Source organism: Myotis myotis, unplaced genomic scaffold (genome assembly GCF_014108235.1).
Source record: "Myotis myotis isolate mMyoMyo1 unplaced genomic scaffold, mMyoMyo1.p scaffold_m19_p_14, whole genome shotgun sequence".
In the NCBI taxonomy this organism is placed as follows: Eukaryota; Metazoa; Chordata; class Mammalia; order Chiroptera; family Vespertilionidae; genus Myotis; species Myotis myotis.
Window position 1 is genome coordinate 18,208,837 of NW_023416318.1, and position 19,792 is coordinate 18,228,628.

Sequence of the window (19,792 nt, forward strand, 5' to 3'; positions counted from 1 at the left end):
TCGGTGACCATAGTAACAGTTGGGGCCGAACTCCCCGCCCCCACTCTCCACCCCAGCATGCGCAGTGCCGAGCGAGCGGAAAGCATCCTCAACAATGTAGCCCTTCTTGCTTCTGTGGGAGAACTACAACTCCCAGGAGACCACTCGGCGCCGCGGCACCGCCCCCCCGCAGCGGCCCAGCCCGGGCCCCGCCCTCAGGCCCCGCCCTTCTCCTAGTCCCGCCCCTCCCTCCGAGAGTGTGTCAGTGACCCAGAGGCGGTGTGAGGCGGAGGGACCGTCGGGGGGCGCCGCCGCCGCCTCCACCAGCAGCACCCGTCGTGCCGCGCGCTCGGATTTGCGTCGAGCCCTCCGAGAGCGCACCACAAAGCGGCCCGGCGCCTGTCCCTCCGCCCGCGGCACCTCGGCGCTCGGCTTGGCGGCCAACTTCCCGTCGCCCGGCTTGGCTGGCTGGCTGGCGAGGAAGAAGGAGGCGGCGAAACGCCGCGCTGTCTGCTCGCGCTCCCAGCGCACGCACACGGCACCCCCTCGCTCCGGGTCTCGGAGCTGCGCTGGGCTTGCGGCCACCACCAACTGTCCGGTGAGTGGGCTCGGCGCGCCGTGGCGGGGCCGGTGAGGGATGCGGGCGAGGCGGGCGCGCAACTTCCTCGGTGGCTTCTTCGGGCGGCGGGCCAGCTCCCTCTCCCTCCTGCGCGGCCGCGCGCCGGAGGCGGCGGGGAGCGGAGTTTGCGGTGCCCGCATCCCGCGCCCTCGCCGGAGGAAGAGCCTTTGTCAGGAGCTGGCCCGGCGCGCCCTCCCCCTCCGCCTGGGAGCCGGGCGCGCGGTGGCCAAGTCCGCGCCCCGCGCCGGCCGGGTGCTGCGGGAGGGCGGCTCCGCGGGGGCCGGGAGGGAAAGAGAAATGAAGGGGAAACAAAGGGGGCGGTGGGCTCGTCTTTTGTTCGGGCGAACCCCCTAACTTCTTTCGCCTTTCTTACATAACGCCGATTTCCAAGTTAGTCATTCTTTTTATTGTTCTGATGATGGTCGTCATCTCTGCGTGTCTCTCGCCTTTCCTTTCATCTCTGGCTCGCAGAGCATTTTAAAACGCTAATGAATGACACGTCCGGGGCCCCTACGAAACAAGTGAACACGCCGGTTTCTGCAAGCGGGTAAACTGAGGCCCGGAAGGAGACCCTAACTGATGGGTGGGCTGGGGTCTGAGGACCTGAAGGCATTAAGAGTTGGAACTCGTCCTCCGATGCCCCGTGGAAAAGTTGAACACGCTCATCTTACTTACAGGTTAACTGAAGTCCAAAAGAAGCCCGGGTAATTGTTAGGTAGTTCAGACAATAACTCTTCTTACATAGTGTTTGAACCTCAGAACCTCAAAGGGACTCTTTAAAAAGGCCCGGAGTGGGGAAAAATGCAGTCAATCATAAACTCATTTCACCGTCTGCTTTTATTTTTGTCCGTGCAAGTCTCTTAAAGGCAGGAGGGCGACAATAAGGGAATGGGAGGGCAGAGATTTTTAAAAGCATGTTTAACAAAACTGAATCAGTGCACGCAAGGAAATGTGTCTTGGTTTTAACAGCACCAGCAGCCGTCAAACAGTCTATCAACCAATTATCAAATGAGTTATTTTATCCATAGGTGCAGGGTGTGCCAAGGACTGGAGCTTTAAGTGCATGAGAAGGTTATCTATCTATTTTGGTTGAAAGGCTGTGTACTTGCTCCACAAAATGTTATTTTGTTTTCTTAGCAGCGGTTCTTTTGTTTCAGAGCTGGCTTTGTCTGTTTCCACATTGACTATGTGTTACTTTTATGGTTGAGGAGAAACATAATTATTCTTAAAAATTATTAATTTGCATAGTCATGTGAGTTAAAATTTTTAAATTGCGGAAGAGACTCCGTTTCTACAGTTTTGGATTAGTTTATGATGTTTTATAACTAATAGAGAAAATATTTTCTCCTAGTGATCAGATTTACATCTCTCAAAACCTTGTCCTTATTGTGCAAATACAACATATGAATTCCTTATGTTTTTTTATTCATACCAACAGCCTCTTCTGGAGGAAAATAGTAAACTCTGAGGACAAGTTTATGTATTTTTGGTAGTTGAACCAAACTGGAAGGTACCGAAAATTTAAATCAAGCATCTTTTCTACTAGTTATTTCCTGAGGTGAATGATGATCAGAACTGTAGTAACAGCGTGTGCTTTGACTTATCCTGAATTACCTAGTTGCCCCCAGGTTTTAGATTCTGATGTTTCCGTCAGAAAAGGAAAGTGAGACATTTATTATTTTAACAGTTTTCCCAACCCCCTAACCAATCCCTTTCTGTAGTATGTTAAAACAAACGATTGGAAAATAGAACAGTTAAATATATGGAAAGCTGCATGTAGTGAAGTGGATATAATGTCATCTAGTAAATATATAACTTTTTAAGTGAAAACTCCCACCTAGGTTTTTATTACTGTTAAAGAAGTGCTGTAATGTAACAATAGTATTTGAGTTGGAAAAGAAAGTGAGCTGGAAATTGTGTCTTAGTGGCAGATTTGGGGTGGGGGGGGGGATGAAATCTGTGCTCTCCTTAAAATTGTCATTTAAGTGAGCTGGCAGTTGGTTATGTTGCACTTTTTCTGTAGCATTTATAAACCAAATTTACCAGAGGCATTGAACTTTAAGGAAGCTACTAACATAATACCTTTGCTCAATTACTCCAGTCCATGTGCAGAAATTAGAGTTGACCGGTGAAGGCTGGCATTGAAGGTTTCCTGATTTCTTTGGGACCCCTTAAAAGAAATGACTGAAAAGTACAGGGGAGGGACCTGAGTCTCTAGTACTGCCGAATGGTAAAGGAGAAAGGAGTCTGACTATGTTTCCATTTGACTTTGTTTCAGCTTCCTTTCAGGTTTTCAAACTGTCGTTTCAGAAAATACCTTGTCCAGTAGGTCATATGATAAGGACTAGAGTAGTCCTACTCTGTGAACGACTGTTTTCAGATAGAAGCTTCTATAGCTGATAAACTTTTTAAGCCAAAAGACTTAGAACTGAAAACTATCTTTCTAACATTCTTATATATATACATCTTACATGGTGCATAAGTATGAACCTACTCTAGTATTTTTTAAATCAGAAACGCTCATATGGGTTATCATACATTTTAACTATATATTAAAATTTCATTATGACAAGTATTGGCAGCACTGAGATGGTTCTAGGAGTTTCTTTGGAAAAATCATGTTATTCCAAACAAATTTAAGAGCAAGCTAGTGGAAAGAAAAGAGAAAATCAACGAATGAAGGAAACCTGATGAAGATGTTTTAAAAGAGTACAATATTAAAGAGTCCTGGCAACATTATAAAAAATTCTAGCTAAAGTCTATAAACAGTGAATTCCACTCAGCACTTTCTGTTTATAGATTTCAGCCATCTTTTTCAGATTTGCTCTAAATAGATCACACGGGAAAAGTAAATAAAAGTCATTGTTTCCAGGGATTTGGGGTGGTTGGAGATTTTTTTTACACATGTGGTAGTGGTCATTTACTGTTGTTTTTCTTTAAGCTAGACCTCTGCCAGAGAAAAATTTCCCAAGATTAATGCATGGGAACCTCAAAACAAAAAATATTGGTCCCGGAAAGAACTAGATATATCATTAGCTTTTTAAATGTTATCTTTTAAAAAAAAAAAAATGTTATCTTGAAAGACAACTCCTAATTTTTCCCTCCAGAGGTTAAAAATAATTGCCTAACATAATACACTTAGTAGGTTCTTCATAACTTTTGTTGTTGCTGAATGAATTTGCAAATAATAAAGAGAAAGCACAAGATTCCTTGAGTGAATGTCAGGAAATTTCTGCTTTTCCCCCCCCTTTTAAATAGAAATAAGTAATGGAAACTGGACCATCTGATTGGAGCCTTTAAATTAACATGGCTTCCTTCAGAAATAAACTTAGAGGAAAAGAACTTCATCAGGTAATTGAAGAGAAATGAATTATAAATGAGTCTAAGGAGACCTGATTATTTTTTCAGAATATTGTACAAGATGTTTTAGTTTTCTGAGTTTTTTTCCCCCCACAATAAACTCTTTCAGAAAAATAGGGTTCTACATAGTTCTTGTATCATCCCTGTAATACTTTTATACACCTCAAAATACCATTTACAGAAAAATAGATTATGTTTCTGGTGCCTATAAATGGGACAATCCTGACATTCATCATCTCCCAGTTAATCTTGACCATTCATATTGTGTGTGTTTTTAAGTTTTTAATTCAATACACATGTAATTTATTTTCTTTTCAAAAAAAATGTATTGCTGATTTTTATTTTATAATGAGCCTCTAGGGATGTTACTAATTCTGAAAATATGTGGTACCCCCAGTTTTCCACCATCTTCTACAGTTTCTTTTTCTATTTTTTTGGCTATAATTTTCTTTTTCCTCTAAATTGTAAAATAAGCTAAGAAATGTTTAAACATACTTGACAAGTATGACAGTCAATAATTTATTATGCTAAACTTCAGTTCAATTTAAACGTAAAGGTATATATTGAATCTGGAGATAGAAGCACACTTATTTTGAAGAAGACTAAAGCAGAGCGAGCAAATAGATTTCACCTTGGGTACCAAATCTGATTGCTTGGTGGTGGCTGCCTGGAGTGTTAATGTTCAGTAAACTGGGAGACTTAGGACTCAGCAGGAAAAGAGAAGATTTTGCTATTGGATGGGCAGTAGACTTTTGGCATTGATGCCACATACTTACTTGGTAAGTATTTATTGGATATCTTTTATGTGTCAGGCACTGGTTTAGATGCTGATATTACACAGACTAAAATCCCTGCCTCATGGTATTTATATTCTAATAAGACACACAATAAATATAAGTAAAATATTTCATTTTTAAGGGCAAATGACCTGGATTCTTCAAGAAATAAATAGCAAGAAATAAGAGAGGGAGATGAAACTATAAGATTGAAAGAGACTTAAAAGGCATATCCACCAAATGCAATATGGACCTTAGTAAGATTCTGCTTTTAGCAAACTAACTAAAAAGGCATTTATGAAAAAGTGGGGAATTAGGACATTAACTAGATATTTGATGACAGGGAATTGTGAAGTTTTTAAGATATGACAGTGTATTATAGTTTTTAAAGAGTCTTTACCTTCTAGAGATATAATGTACTTACAAATTAAACTATGATGGCAAGATTTTTGCTTTAAAATAATTTTAAGGAGAAAGTATCAGAAACAAGATTGACCATATTTAAAATTGTTGAAAGTAGATGATAAATACATGAGATTTCTTATCTTCTCTCTACTTTTGTGTATGTTTGAAAATTTCCGTAATGAACAGTTTTACACACAGACACGTACACGAAAATAAAATAGAGAAGGGGAAGAGAGGATATGTATATGGTATGGGAAGAGGATGCAGAAAAGACCTCATTGAGAAAGTGATAGATATTTGAGTGAAAACCTGCAGGAGGTGAGGGAATAAACCTTGCAGGTAATCTTGGGAAAGACATTCCAGGCAGAGGGAATAGCAAGTACAGTGGTGGCCCTGAGACAGGAGCTTGACTAGAATGCAAGAAACTACAAGAAGAGCAGTGTGGCTGGGTTAGAGCGAGAGTGTGTAGCAGGAGATTAAGTCAGAAAGATAAAGGGATGGTAGAGAACAGATCGTGTAGGGCCTGGTTATCCATTCTTTTTTTGAAGTAAGGATATTTAATTTATACATCTATTTAAAGTAAGCCTACTTTGGTCACCTTGAAGCTATACCTTATTTGAACAATACTAGATTACTCAAAATATTTTTGGAACTTTTAAAAATTGTCTTCTAAACCAGTTTAAATGCCACACATGAAAATAGCTCATTACTCTATATACTTAATATTTGTTCCTTGTGTTTAAGGAAAGGGGGGGGGGAGGATTAGCCACATGATATCTCATTTTATTTATCAGATATGACTCAGAAAGGATTTTGACAGAAAGAAAATAGGAAACAACCTCAAGCTATTGCTAAAAATCAGATAAACTCTGAGAAGACAGTGTTTCTAAAAATCAGATCCACCCATAGACTGAAAAGGAGTTTTAATAATTGTAGCATCATTTGGAATAAGTGTATAACCTATTGACTAATATGGAAGAGATTACACTTATTTGGATACTTAATTTAAGTTCTGTCTGATACATTAAAACATGTACACTTATACACAAGAAGGCCATGCACATTTCTTAATACTTAAGTACTCAAAACAGTTATACAGATAAGTTTCACTTGTGTCATGCATTCAAGACTGAAAAGGTGGCATTTATAATGTAATGAAACCGTATAACTTCCTTGTTGCTGTCATACCCTGGGGAACTGAAAGACTTGCACACCTTTAGCAAAATGAATCTGGCTCTCAGATCTTGTATTTATGCTTCAGTTCTCAAGTTAGTTGTTGTTTTAAGAACATGCTAATTTTCCATAAAGAACTATTTTTAAATCTTTATTATTTAAAATAATGGGAAAACTGGGTCTCTTGCTCCAAATGTTTGAAAGTACTGCCCCCTCCCCCCAAAACCATAAATAGGGATTTTTAAAATCTCATGGGACAGGGTACATGTAGAGATTACTCATCTTGAATTATTTTTATAGGAATTATTTTTTAATCCTCACTCAGGATATGTTTTTATTGATTTTAGAAATAGAGGAAGGGAGAGAAAGAGAAACATCGACGTGAGAGAGAAATATTGATGGGTTGCCTCTCAGACATGTCCCTACCGGGGATCAAACCCACAATCTTTTCGTGTACAGGATGATACTCCAACCAACTGAGCCACTCAGCCACAGCAGGGATTATTTCTTATAAGAATAAATTTTCTAACCTAAGAAAAATAAATTTACTTGAATGACTTTTACTCTACTAATAACACTGAATAAAGAAAACCATTTTTAGTTAATTATGCATAATGAGAGGGCAGTGTTTTCTTTTGTATTTAAGTTATTGCATAAAGTGACCACTGAGAGCATAGGTGTATATAACTATATAAAGAATATTTTAACAAAGCTTCCTACTTGAAACATTTTTTCAGAAAATCATTAGGTATCTAGTTCTTTAATTTACTCAGAGTTGTTATCCCTTTGGTGTACATATATGTATATGCATATGTGTGTGTGTAGATAGATATCTAGACCCTTTCTTCATATATTCCACATATTATCAGGATTGAGCTGTTAGGCTGAATTATTTAATGTGCTTTAAATGTTAGTCTATTAGCATAGAACACAAAGCCCATGTTTAATTCCTGGGCTTTCCTTTAACTCTGGAAAGTCTTTAACAGGCTGTCTTTGATTAATCTGGAAAATTTAAATGGCAGTAGTTCTTCACGAAGGACTTTGAAATTCTATGATGGTGACCATACTGGTGTGTGGCTCATTTTAGAAAAAGCCTTCAGTCTGTTGATTTGGTGGTAGGATTATGAATCTGGTTTTCATTTCCAATTTTGTGGAATAAATAACTTAGGATGGGGGATGAAGAGATAGGAGGGGAGCAAGATACTTGTATTACGCATTCCTGCCTCTTACACTTCTGTCTCAGGTTCGTCTCCATCACTCTGCCGCTAGCTCTGTTTATCTTCCTTTGCCAGCTTAGCAGTTCCCATTGCTCTTCCACAGTACTTTCTACATTTGCCTGCCATTGTGTAAACTTATAAACTAGGCTTGGAATGAATTAAGGCCCTAAAACAGTCATATGTAAAGGGCACTTTAACTAATTGTGTCTTAACTATGTAGCTTCTTTTTATCTTTTTTTGCCCTTGTTATTGGTGTGTGCTTTAGGTGAAGAGATGGTGTATTCCATCCAGTCAGACACCAAGCGATAACAGTGTGACCTATAGGATGCAATGCTTTTTGAACTGAATAATATCAAAAACAGTAATAAACTCATTGATTTGAAATCTTCATGACTTAATCCTGCATCTACCCAGAATCTATACCTAAACTAGCAAAATTTGGGAGTGGAATTAACACCGTGGTGGAATTTCAAAAGCTATTTTCACCTCTTGTTGTACTAGTATGTTGTTTTTTTCCAAAAATGTCAAATAGACAGGGTCTTCATCATCACTGTAATGTTAGCTTAATTGTAAATGGTCTTGTATATAAACTATGCCTGGACTTCTGTTGAGCTGTTTGACAGTCAAGAGGAAAGGACAGAAAGATTAGTAATGTGGTGAAGAAATTTATAACTTCTTCCTTACTTCCATGGAATAAATTACAAGTTGATTGGCCCTGATTTTTTGCTGGTTGGTAGATGCTCATTGTAATATACTAAAGGACCAAAAACTAGTTAAATTACAAAATCCAAATTACAAAACGAATTAACTTTATCATTCATGAGCAATTCTGTTAAATGTATGTCTGTTTAAAAATACTGGCTGCTTCTAATTAGAAACCACAGTCCTATAGACATGCTTCATGTAATTGAAAGCTTTTTAAATTTACTTAGTACTTTACTGTAATTTTCATTTGAAATGGGATGATTCAGTCTCTAAACTAGTCCTATCAGTTCACCAAAGGACCAATGAATTATAAGGTCTGTGACTTCAGTGATACCAGACTTTTTTTTTTTTTCAATCCATCTTTAACACTCCAAAAAAAAGAAAATCACTGTTTGCTAAAGCTTCTTTGTTATGTCTCTTTTAGAAATGGCATGCCAATTTATTTGCATGTAGTTCAGCTCTTATAGACCAGTCTTTTAAGGTTTTAGCCATAATTTGCCTCCTGAAGCTCTTTCACATGGCTTCCAAAAAGGATTTGCTATGTTTCAGAACTGAGTAGGCAGTTAATGATTCAATATGCCCCCTCATTCTCCTCCCACTTCTTAAATTGAGAGCTCTTGCATAGCATCTAGGTACCCTGAGTCATCATGGCTAAACACTCAAGAAAAATTGTCATATGGAAAAACTCACCATGAAGTAAAAATTGTCAGAAAACAATTTGAATCAGTGATCATTGATCACAAAGATACAACCTATAGGTTTGGGCTTTATTTAAAACTAGAGGCCTGGTGCACGAAATTCGTGCGGGGGTTGGGGGGGCAGGGAAGAGTTCTCCTCAGCCCAGTCTGCACCCTCTCACAATCCGGGGCCGCTGGCTCCTAACTGCTCACCTGCCTGCCTGACCGATCGCCCCCAACTGCCTGTCCCCCCACTGCCGGCCTGGTCGCCTGCAACTGCCCCCTCCCCTGCTGGCCTGGTTGCCCCTAACTGCCTCCCCTGCCAGCCTGGCCACCCCCAACTGCCCCCCTCTGCCAGCCTGGTCACTCCTAACTGCCCCCCACCAGCCTGGTCACCCCACGCAGCCTGCTGTTCAGTCATTCGGTTGTCCCTCACTAACCCCCCTGCCAGCCTTGTCGCCCCACACAGCCTGCTGTTTGGTCGTTATTATTACTGTGATGGCATCCCAGACAATTTGCATATTTGTCTATTATTAGTATAGATTTTTAATGTACTTACAAGTACATGTAAGTCTTTATTATAGGACTTGTGAATTCTGAGGACTTGTTTATTCCCGGTTAAATTTTAATTGGGTTGGTTTTTATTATCTATTACATGAAAATGTTTTTTAATTGATTTTATAGAGAGAAAGGGGGAGAGAGAGAAAACATCTACGTGTGAGAGACACGTCCATGGGTTGCCTCCCGCATGTACCCCCACCAGGGATTGAACCCACAACCTGGATATGTGCCCTGACCTGGAATAGAACCTGCCACCTTTTGTGTACAGGATGATGCTCCAACCAACTGAGCCACACCAGCCAGGGCAAGGATTTTATTTTTTGATTGAACAAATATATCAGAGAGGAGAAGCAGTGTGATTGAGGATAAAAGCCACTCTACCAGAAGTCAGGAGACCTCGAGCTCTGGTCCTTACCTTTACAAGGTTAGCAACTTTATGATAGCCCTTTTTAGAACCAACTCATGGCAGGTATAGCTAATAGCTGACCCCAAATAGCTTCAGACTCTTTTTGATATAGCCTGGTCAACGGATATATGGTTGGCATTCTAGATAAAATTTACCTGTCATCTCAGCCTTATAAGATCTCTCCCAGCTCCATGATTCCATCTTTAAATGATTTGCCTGTAGAAAGTATCTCTTGTTTCTGTGTCTTTACTGTCTCTTCACATTGATCAGTCAGGGTTGAACATTACTGTGTGAATTGAAGAATTCTTTGTAGTCACGGGTAGCATGTTTGCATTTCATGTAATGCTATAGACTGACATTTGTGTCCTCCCAAAATTCATGTTGAAACCTAATCCCCAATATGATGGTATTTGGAGGTATAGAGCCTTTGGGAGGTGATTAGGTCATGAGGACATAGCCTTCATGAATGGGGTTTATAAAAGACCCCAGAGAGATTCTTTGGTTTGGTGGAGGAGAAAAAAAAGAGGGGAAGATCTGTCCTTAGCCCAGGACCTCCTTCTTGCGTTTCACATTTAAAATTTCAACTGCTTGCTAGACATATTAACTAAAATTCTTCAAACTTACCATGGTCAAAAAAGACCTTTATTTTTCTTTCCTGATGTGTTTATTCCTGATGGAAGTTAATGTCTCATTCTCTACCTGCACAACTCAGGAACCTATTGGTTCTGCCTTGGTTTTCCAAGTACAGTACTGCTTTTCTCTGTCCTCACTTCTACCATCTTAGCTAAGGTAAGCTCTTTATAATCTTTCACCAAGGCTGTTTTAACTGATCTAGCTGGTATTAGCCTGCTCATGTTACTCATGCCCTCCTCCTTTTTCTCCTCTGCGCACATCCTCCATACTGCTTTCAAGCTTATTTTTCTAAAAATCCTTTTTTAAAAAACCAATATTTCTTGAACATCTACTATGTAGAGCAAGCATGTCAAACTCAAAGGCTAACACGAGCCAGATAAATGAGGCATGTGGCCCACTGGGCCATGAGTTTGACATGCTTGATGTAGAAGGTACTGTGCAGGCATTTAGTATACAATGAGAGAACAAAATGAGACCATTTCTTCCTCATGAAAATCCCTCATTAGTGATGGAGATAGATACTAAAAACAGATCAGGACAAGGTGCTATGAGAGAGAATAAAAGGATTATATTGGGTGGTCAGAGAAAGCAGTTCTTAACACTTGAATACTTACGCTACTATCTCAATGAGATGGAGATAGCTAAGCAAAGAGCAGATAATATGGTTCCAGGCTGAGGGTATAGCACGAACAAAGACTCTGAGGTGGGGGAGTTGAGTATGTTTTAGAAGTGAAATGTAAGGATATAGGGATGGTCCAGACATCAAGCATGAGAAGGCAGTATTAAGAACTTCCAGGTTTCTAATATGAGCAATTACTGGGTTAATAGTGCTACATTCACTAAAACAGAAAAGAATAGGGGTAGGACAAGTTGGAGCAGGGGGTGGAATCATAAGTTTAGTTTTTCAAGTTTGAGAGTGTGAAAAAAATAAATGTAGTTACATCAGTCCTCTTTTTGGGTCCCCATTTTCTAATAGATCTGTTTCAAATTCTATCTTGGCTTATAAAGTCCTTAAATAGTAGGACTTTTGACCCTAACTTAACTTTTCTAACTGCTTCCTCACCTTCCCTTCATTACTGTGCTTAAGCCATAATGAAATTCTTACTGTTCTCAAAACAATTTTGTTTGTTTATTTATTTTTTTAGAAAATTGTCATTACTTTTTAAAAATATATATTTTTATTGGTTTCAGAGAGGAAGGGAGAGGGATAGAAACATCAGTGATGAGAGAAAATCATTGATTGGCAGCCTCCTGCACACCCCCTACTGGGGATTGAGTCCGAAACCTGGGCATGTGCCCTGACCCAGAATCATACTGTGACCTCCTGATTCGTGGATCAACGCTCAACCACTGAGCCACACCGGCCAGGCCTCAAAACAGTTTTGACCCTTTGCCAATGTTATTCTGGAATATAAGTCTCTGGCTGAAGCCTTTTTTTTCTTCAAAGCCTTGTATGTATTATTCTTCTATAGTGTCTTCTCCAGGTTTAGGTTAGGGTCTCAGGCCTTTTTACTGTCATTTGGTAATACCTCTGTTATAGTACTTATCGCATTGTATTAGAATTTCTTTTTTAACATATCTGGACACATTTCACTAAACCATGAGTTATGTGGATACAGATATTAAAGCTTATTGTTTTTGTGTTTCCAGGATTAGCATACAAGGACGTAGGCCAGTGATGGCGAACCTTTTGAGCTCGGCGTGTCAACATTTTGAAAAACCCTAACTTAACTCTGGTGCCGTGTTACATATAGAAATTTTTTGATATTTGCAACCATAGTAAAACAAAGATTTATATTTTTGATATTTATTTTATATATTTAAATGCCATTTAACAAAGAAAAATCAACCAAAAAAATGAGTTCGTGTGTCACCTCTGACACGCGTCATAGGTTCGCCGTCACTGACGTAGGAGCTACTCAGGAAGGGCATGAGTGGATGTTGCTTGTCCATAAACCGCCTAACTCCAGGCCCTGACCGGAGATGAGTGTTCTTTGCTTCCATAGGATCCAGATACTACTTTTATCATGTTACATTGACATTAAATTACCTTACATAAGTTTCCTAAGGATAGGAACTGAATATTGCTTTTTTTTGCCTTCCTAGTGCCAGTACGGTGTTTAACTTCCAATCAGGAAAATGCTGATGGTAGATCATAGTTTCGTTATGGAATACCTCACCAATAATGCCCTTGGTGGGTGGGCATTAAGGGGGCCTGAGATAGTAGAAAGGAAGATCCAGTATCAACATATCTCAAATGCTTGCTTGCCATTCTTGATAAAAATACACATAAGTATACTCAAAATAAAAATAATAAAATTATTTCTTTGAAATAGCTGTGGAAATCACTTATTATTTCCATATTGCGAAATCCAGTGACATCTTACTTGACCTCTGAGCAGCATTTGACATTTTTGACCACATTGTTTCCTACTTTTGGAAACATTCTTCTTCACTTCCAGGATACCATACACCGTAACCATAACCAGCACCTTGATGCTGTTATTACTTTTTTTATTTTAGGAATTGGTGCTGCTTTTTCAGATTACTAAATTTTTGAATTCCTCAAAGCTTAATCTTAGGCTTTCTTCTCTTACGCTATATGCTTTCCCTAGGTAAAGACATCTGTATGTTAAAGGTTTCCAGTTTATGTTTATCTATAAAGTGTGGCAAAATTAAGTTTACAATGATTCATATGGGAAATAATATAATAATTAATAAATAATACAGGAATAAACTGTTTCACATACTCGCAACTGTAAACCTACTTTTGTTCCAACCTGTATAAATACTTCCATCTCTTCCCATGGATGTCTCAGAGGTACCTCAGATTCCCATGTTCAAGGTCAAACTCATGGGAGCCTCAGAAGTACCAGACCATAGAAGTTTTTTACCCTTCATAAAAATTCATTTCCAGCATTCATTCCATACTAAAGTAATCATTTCTAAATAATAATATAAATATTCAAGTAAATAGAAAATGACTATCAGAAGTACTGTAACAATAAACCTTTATTGAGCTACTATTATGCGCTAGGTACTTTGTTTAATTCTTTTAACAACTCTTGAGGTAGGTAATATTAGTGAAAAGTAGTCACCTGTAATGATTGTAAGTATAGACTCTTAGTCAAGACTTCGCAGATTCCTATCCCAAATGCCAGCCCCTACCACTTACTAGCTGTGTGACCTCAGGTAATTTACTGCTCTGGGCTTCAGTCTCTTCATCTATAAAACAGAGATGGCCCTGGCTGGTTTGACTCAGTGGATAGAGCGTAGGCCTGCGGACTGGAAGGTCCCCGGTTTGAATACAGTCAAGGGCACATACTCGGGTTGCGGGCTCGATCCCCAGTAGGGGGCGTGCAGGAGGCAGCTCTCTCTCAACATTGATGTTTTTTGTTTTTTTTTTTTTAATATATTTTATTGATTTTTTACAGAGAGGAAGGGAGAGGGATAGAGAGTTAGAAACATCAATGAGAGAGAAACATGGATCAGCTGCCTCCTGCATACCCTCTACTGAGGATGTGCCCACAACCAAGGTACATGCCCTTGACCAGAATCGAACCTGGGACCCTTCAGTCCGCAGACCGACACTCTATCCGCTGAGCCAAACCGGTTAGGGCTCATCATTGATGTTTCTCTCTTTCTCTCCCTCTTCCTTCCTCTCTGAAATCAGTAAAATATATTTTTTAAAAAAAGAGAGAGATGAGCCCGGCTCTTATGGCTCAGTAGTTGAGCATCAACCTAGGAATCCACAGGTCACCGGTTTGATTCTCGGTCAGGGCACATCCTAGGTTTCTGGCTCAAATCCTAGTAGTGGGTGTGCAGCAGACAGCCAGTCAGTGATGTTTCTCTCATCATTGCTTCTATCTCTCTGTCTTTCTCCCTTCCTGTCTCTCTAAAAAAATCAATTAAAAATATTTTTTTAAAACCAGAGATGATATTTATCTCTGAAGAATATCATTGGGAGTTAAAGAATTAATATGTAAAGATCTTTGTAAAATGCCTGGCACCAATTATGATGAGCACTGCATACATGTTAATATTATTACTTATTATCTTAGGTTTACAAATACAGAAACTGAACCTTACTGAAGTTGGTCCAAGTCTCACAGCTATTAAATGACAGTGCCAGGAGACAAACATAGACAGTCTGACTCCAGAACTCCCTTAACCACTCTATTTTACTTTATTTCAACTAATAATTCATCTCATCCTCTTGCACATAGACAGACTCCATATTAATGGTCTCATTGTTATAAGAGTCTTGTAATTCATTACAGTGCTCATACCTGGTGTTTAAAATGAAGATCTCAAATAGGTAGGTAGAAGCTCACTTCAATATGATCTGAGAAGCACAAGGATATACATCTTACTTCCATTTTATTATTTGTTCATTGTTATTCTCCCTTTCTTGTTAGCAGTTAAGTCATCAAAATCCCTAGAAAATGGAAGTACTACTTTTATATTACTCCTAAGTATGATTTATGTACTCTGTTAAGTCTTATTTTCCTAAACATTTTCAGAATGACTTGAGGATTCAGTATTAACATAGAGTGCCTAAAATAAATATTTTTGATATGTTTAACTATTTACTCTTTTGAAACTATATAGTGATTTTGTCCAGAGTCTGAGATGTTTCAATTTCCCAAAGAGTTTTCCTTTGAATTTGAATTCTTTTAGCTGCTTTTAAAATAGGAGCTTTGATTTTAGTATTTTGGTGTCTTTGTATTAGAGTCTGTATGTAGTTGAACCTGTTTAATTTTATAAGATTTTGTCTTTGACTCTCATTAAGGTCTTCAGTAAAAAAAGCACATCTGGTTACTATTTACAGCTTCTATAGATGATTCCCCTCACCAACCCTATACTTACTTCTTTTTTCCACAGTTGATTTTTTTTTATTCTTACTCATTTGTGGCAAAAAAAAATTTCTTCACATTAAGGCAAAAGATACAAAGTCTTGTAGCCTTTGAATTTAGCAGGGAGGAGTTCTTCAGAAAGAGTGGACTTTGAAAAACCAGAATCATGTGAGGGAAGAATCTGTTTTTACCTTTTTTGGAATTGAATTCTGTGACCTAGTGTACTTACTCTTGTGGAAACAAATACACTTAAAATAGTATTTCTATCCGTTAGACTCTTTCAGTGTGACAATAAAACTCCCCTCAAACTAGCTTAAGTGGGGAAAAGACATTGGTTTGTGTAAACTGGTCCAGGATAGATGTGGCTTTAAGAATGGCTCCACCCAAGACTCAAACAATGCTAATCAAGGCTTCATTTCTGTATATTTCTTAGCACTGTTTTCTTGGTTTTGGCTTTATTCCTCAGCCCTACATGAGCAAAAGATAACTTCAGTCCCTTCAGCCCCTAAATCCTCAGTGTAGTGTGTATCTGGAAAGAGTGACCATGGTTTTTGCTAGAAGCCCAGCAAGTCTCATTGCATCTCATTGGCTCAGACTGGCCCATTCCCCTTGTAGGGAGGGGAATGTGAAGCTCTGACTGGGACTGAGCCTTATGCCCAACCATCAAGATTGAGGGCGTAGTCAACTCCACCAGATACTATAAACTATTTCCAAAAAGGGATGAAAACACTATTATACCACAGGAAGGGTGAATGTTTTCTGGGCAGCAGAAAGTAGTTGTCCTTAACACTTGATAGTGTTTTCCTTTTCCATTATCAGGATTAGCTCTTGTCTAGGAAAGAGCAGTTTGTATGTTTTGTTTGTTTGTTTAGTGCTTAGTGCTAATTTGAAATTTGTATGAATTCAATTCCAAATTGTTTTAAATCAACATACAAATGGGAATTGCTAAGACTTTTCATCTCTGAAGATCTTTGAGAATATATCAACATAAAATTTGGTGCTACTTTAACAAATACCATAATATTAGTTTTCCTGTTAGCTGTAGTAATCAAATTTGTTGGTAGTTATTGTGACATAAGGCAGTGTCTTTAGGGGTTAACATGTTTTTCCAGGTTAACACTTTATTTAATGTCTTAAGCAAACTGGGCTTTTCGACCAAGAAACTTATAAAGAACCATGAAATCTAAGGTTCTGTTCTAGATACTCAGGGTTTTAGGAAGAGATGGAGTAAGGGGAGATGAGGGACACTAACAAAGGCTTTTGTATTAATTTCTGTGACAGATTTTAGTCTGAAAATGAAAAGTCAGTTTTTACTGAAAAGGAATATAAGATACCTACCTCTTAGGGGTTACTCTTCCTTTCTAACACCAAAAATATGAAATGAAGTAGAAAATGACACATTTTAGTCTAATATAGTCATTTAGGTAGCTCCTTCTATTTTTATGTTAACATATATGAATGAATTAAGAATTTGTCTTTTTTAAGTATTAAGAATAGCAATTAGACAAAACCTATTTTAATTTCTGTTTATTGAGGTATTATTTATATGAAAAGAGTCCAAATTTGTTCGAACATATAAGGTCTGAATTTATGGTATTCTGAGCCTAGTTAGTATTTTTCATTGAATGTCAAGGATGTACTAACGTGCCTACATTTATATTTCTCTATGAAAGATTGTTCTGACAGTAAGTTTAAGTCATTTCCACAATTTATTGCTGTCTAAAAATTTCCCTTGACTTCACATTTTGTTCTGAATGTCTTGGTTTCTTCCCTCCACCTACACAATGTTGAAGGAAAGTGAAGCAAGAGTTGCAAAGTAACACAGTGAATTTGAGAACCCTGGCTTTTTTCCCCCCAAAACAAGATAAACCTTTATTATAAAACTCCTTTTTTTTTGATACAAAAAAAAACTTTTGGCAAATGTTCAATAAGTGTGTGAATAACCTAATTGATTTAGCTAGAATGAATAGGAAGCTTTGCTCTTTGTCCTTGTAGATAAATTTGGCTCAGTAAACATAGTGATAGACTCTGTGGTCAAAGGTATACAAACAACAACAACAAAAACTCCACCAAACATATAGATTTAATATCAGCAATTTTATATCCAAGTCAGGGCCTCAAAGAGAGAAAGAAAAATATGTTAATTAGAATCTTATTTATTTGTATTATGAAAAATAATCATGTTAACTTACATAGAATCCAGTGCTTTGACAAATGTTAATATGTGAAAATATTAATAGAGAATTTTAAGCTGAGAATTTTAAGCTGTATGAAATTCAAAGATAGGTGTAAAAATTTAAACATACTCTTGTATACTCTACAATCAAACTCTGAAGCTTTTCCTGGATCTTCTTCCACCAAAGTAGTATTACTTTTCTTTGGAATTTACAATATCTATAATATTTGCTTTAATATGGTACCTCTCTTATATTGATTTGGATTGGGGTGATTGATGAACACTTTTTTTCTTTTTCATAACTGTACGTAAGCAAGTGGTGGTGGAGGAAATCATACCTTTTGCATTAGTTTGAATACTCCCATAGCTTCTGGCATTATAGTGAATGCGCAGTAATATTTTTTGGATTAATAATTACATTATTAGTGACTAGATGCACAAAATTATAAGGGAGACTACAGCCCTCAGTTTGAAAATGGCTCCAATACCTAAATTAATTAAACTGCAAAGTGCTTTTCTGAGTTGTGTGAGCTGTACTAGTATATTATAGAACATGAGGGGGGCAAGGGAATTCCTGATGTATAGCCAGTCTGTAAGAAGTAAGGGTGGCCTGGACGTGCATTTGGCATCTGAATTGGGGCAGTCTTGTGGGACTGAGCCCTTTAACTTGTGGGATTTGAGCTAAGTCCAGGTAGTATCAGAATTGAATTGAATTGAATTGTTGGACATCCAGTTGGTGCTAGAGAATTGATTAACTGATTGGTGTTAGAGAAAACACTCCTCAGTTGCATTTATTGAAAGTGATGTAAGATGTTGGCAAAAACATAAAGCAAAAATTCACGTCTACAATTAAGGCTAGATTGAAACAGAATATGAAATTAAAAATTCCAACCCTAATTGTGAATTTTGTTATTTTGGTACAAAAAACAGTTGGTTTGGGAAAATCGTCACCTCATTGAATACTTACACTAGAGGCCCGATGCATGAAATTCATGCATGGTAGGGTCCCTAGGCCTGGCTGGCAGTCAGGGCCGATCTGTGGGGTGACTGGCAGGGCGATCAGGGGGCCTCCACTGGCACCCGCCTTGGCCAGCCTGGAGCTGCCCACTCGCCCACCTGCCCCCCACCGCTGCCACCTGTCGCCTCTGTTCAGTCAATTTGCATATTAGGCTTTTATTATATAGGACTAGAGGCCCGGTGCGCAAAAATTTGTGCACTCCGAGGGGCGGGGGAGTCCCTCAGCCCGGCCTGTGCCCTCTCGCAGTCTGGGACCCCTCAGGGGATGACCACCTGCTGGCTTAGGCCCGCTCCCCAGGGGATTGGGCTTAAGATGGCAATCAGACATCCCTCTGGCAGCCCGGCAGCCCTTGGAGGATGTCCACTTGCCAGCAGGGAGCAGGCCTAAACTGCATTCGGACATCCCTAGCACTGCTGAGGAGGTGGGAGAGGCTCCCACCACCACTGCTGTGCTGGCAGCCATCAGCCTGGCTTGCGGCTGAGCAGAGCTCCTCCCATGTGAGAGTGCCCTGACCACCAGAGGGCAGCTCCTGCATTGAGCGTCTGCCCCCTGGTGGTCAGTGTGTGTCATAGTGATCAGTGATTCCCAGTCCTTCTGCTGTTAGGGTCAGTTTGCATATTACCCTTTTACTATATAGGATAGAGTCCTGGTACACAGGTGGGGGCCGGCTGGTTTGCCCTGAAGGGTGTCCCGGATCAGGGTGGGGGTCCCACTTGGGTGCCTGGCCAGACTGGATGAGGGGATGATGGCTGTTTGCAGCTGGTCACACCCCCTTCAGGATGGGGGTCCCCACTGGGGTGCCTGGCCAGTCTGGGTGAGGGGCTGAGGGCTGTTTTCAGGCTGGCAGGTGACTGAAGCTCCCACCCTCTCCTTTTTTTCTTTTTCTTTTTTTTATTCTGGGATTTATTTACCTTCTATGGCTGTCACTGGAACTGAGAGCCGGCTTTAGCTCTGAGGCTTGGCTCCAGCTCTGAGACCTCGGCTGCTGAAAGCAGGTATCTGGGTTTGTTTGGCTTCTGTAATTGAAACACTGTTGCAGCTCCAGCTCTAATGCCTGGCTGGCTGAAAGCAGGTTTCTGGGGTTTGTTTAGCTTCTATAATAGCAACATTGTTTCTTAGAGTGCAGCTCACAGGCCGGCAGCAGCAGGCCTCTTGCTCCTCTATTATTTGAGCAAGCAAGCCTCCTGTTCGCTTCAGCTGCCTAGCTGCCAGCCGCCATCTTGGTTGGCAG

General features: G+C 39.5%; 1 protein-coding gene across 2 annotated transcripts in view; it reads left to right on the plus strand.

The window, feature by feature from the left end:
- Positions 1-444: 444 nt before the first annotated feature.
- The window catches only part of PELI1 (pellino E3 ubiquitin protein ligase 1), a 57,423-nt gene continuing 38,075 nt past the window's right edge, over positions 445-19,792 (plus strand). The window contains exon 1 of one of the 2 annotated variants that reach the window (XM_036334361.1): positions 445-577. The gene's annotated coding sequence lies outside the window, so the exon portion shown is untranslated. The remainder of the gene's footprint in view (positions 578-19,792) is intronic. The other variant, XM_036334362.1, reaches the window with a different exon arrangement.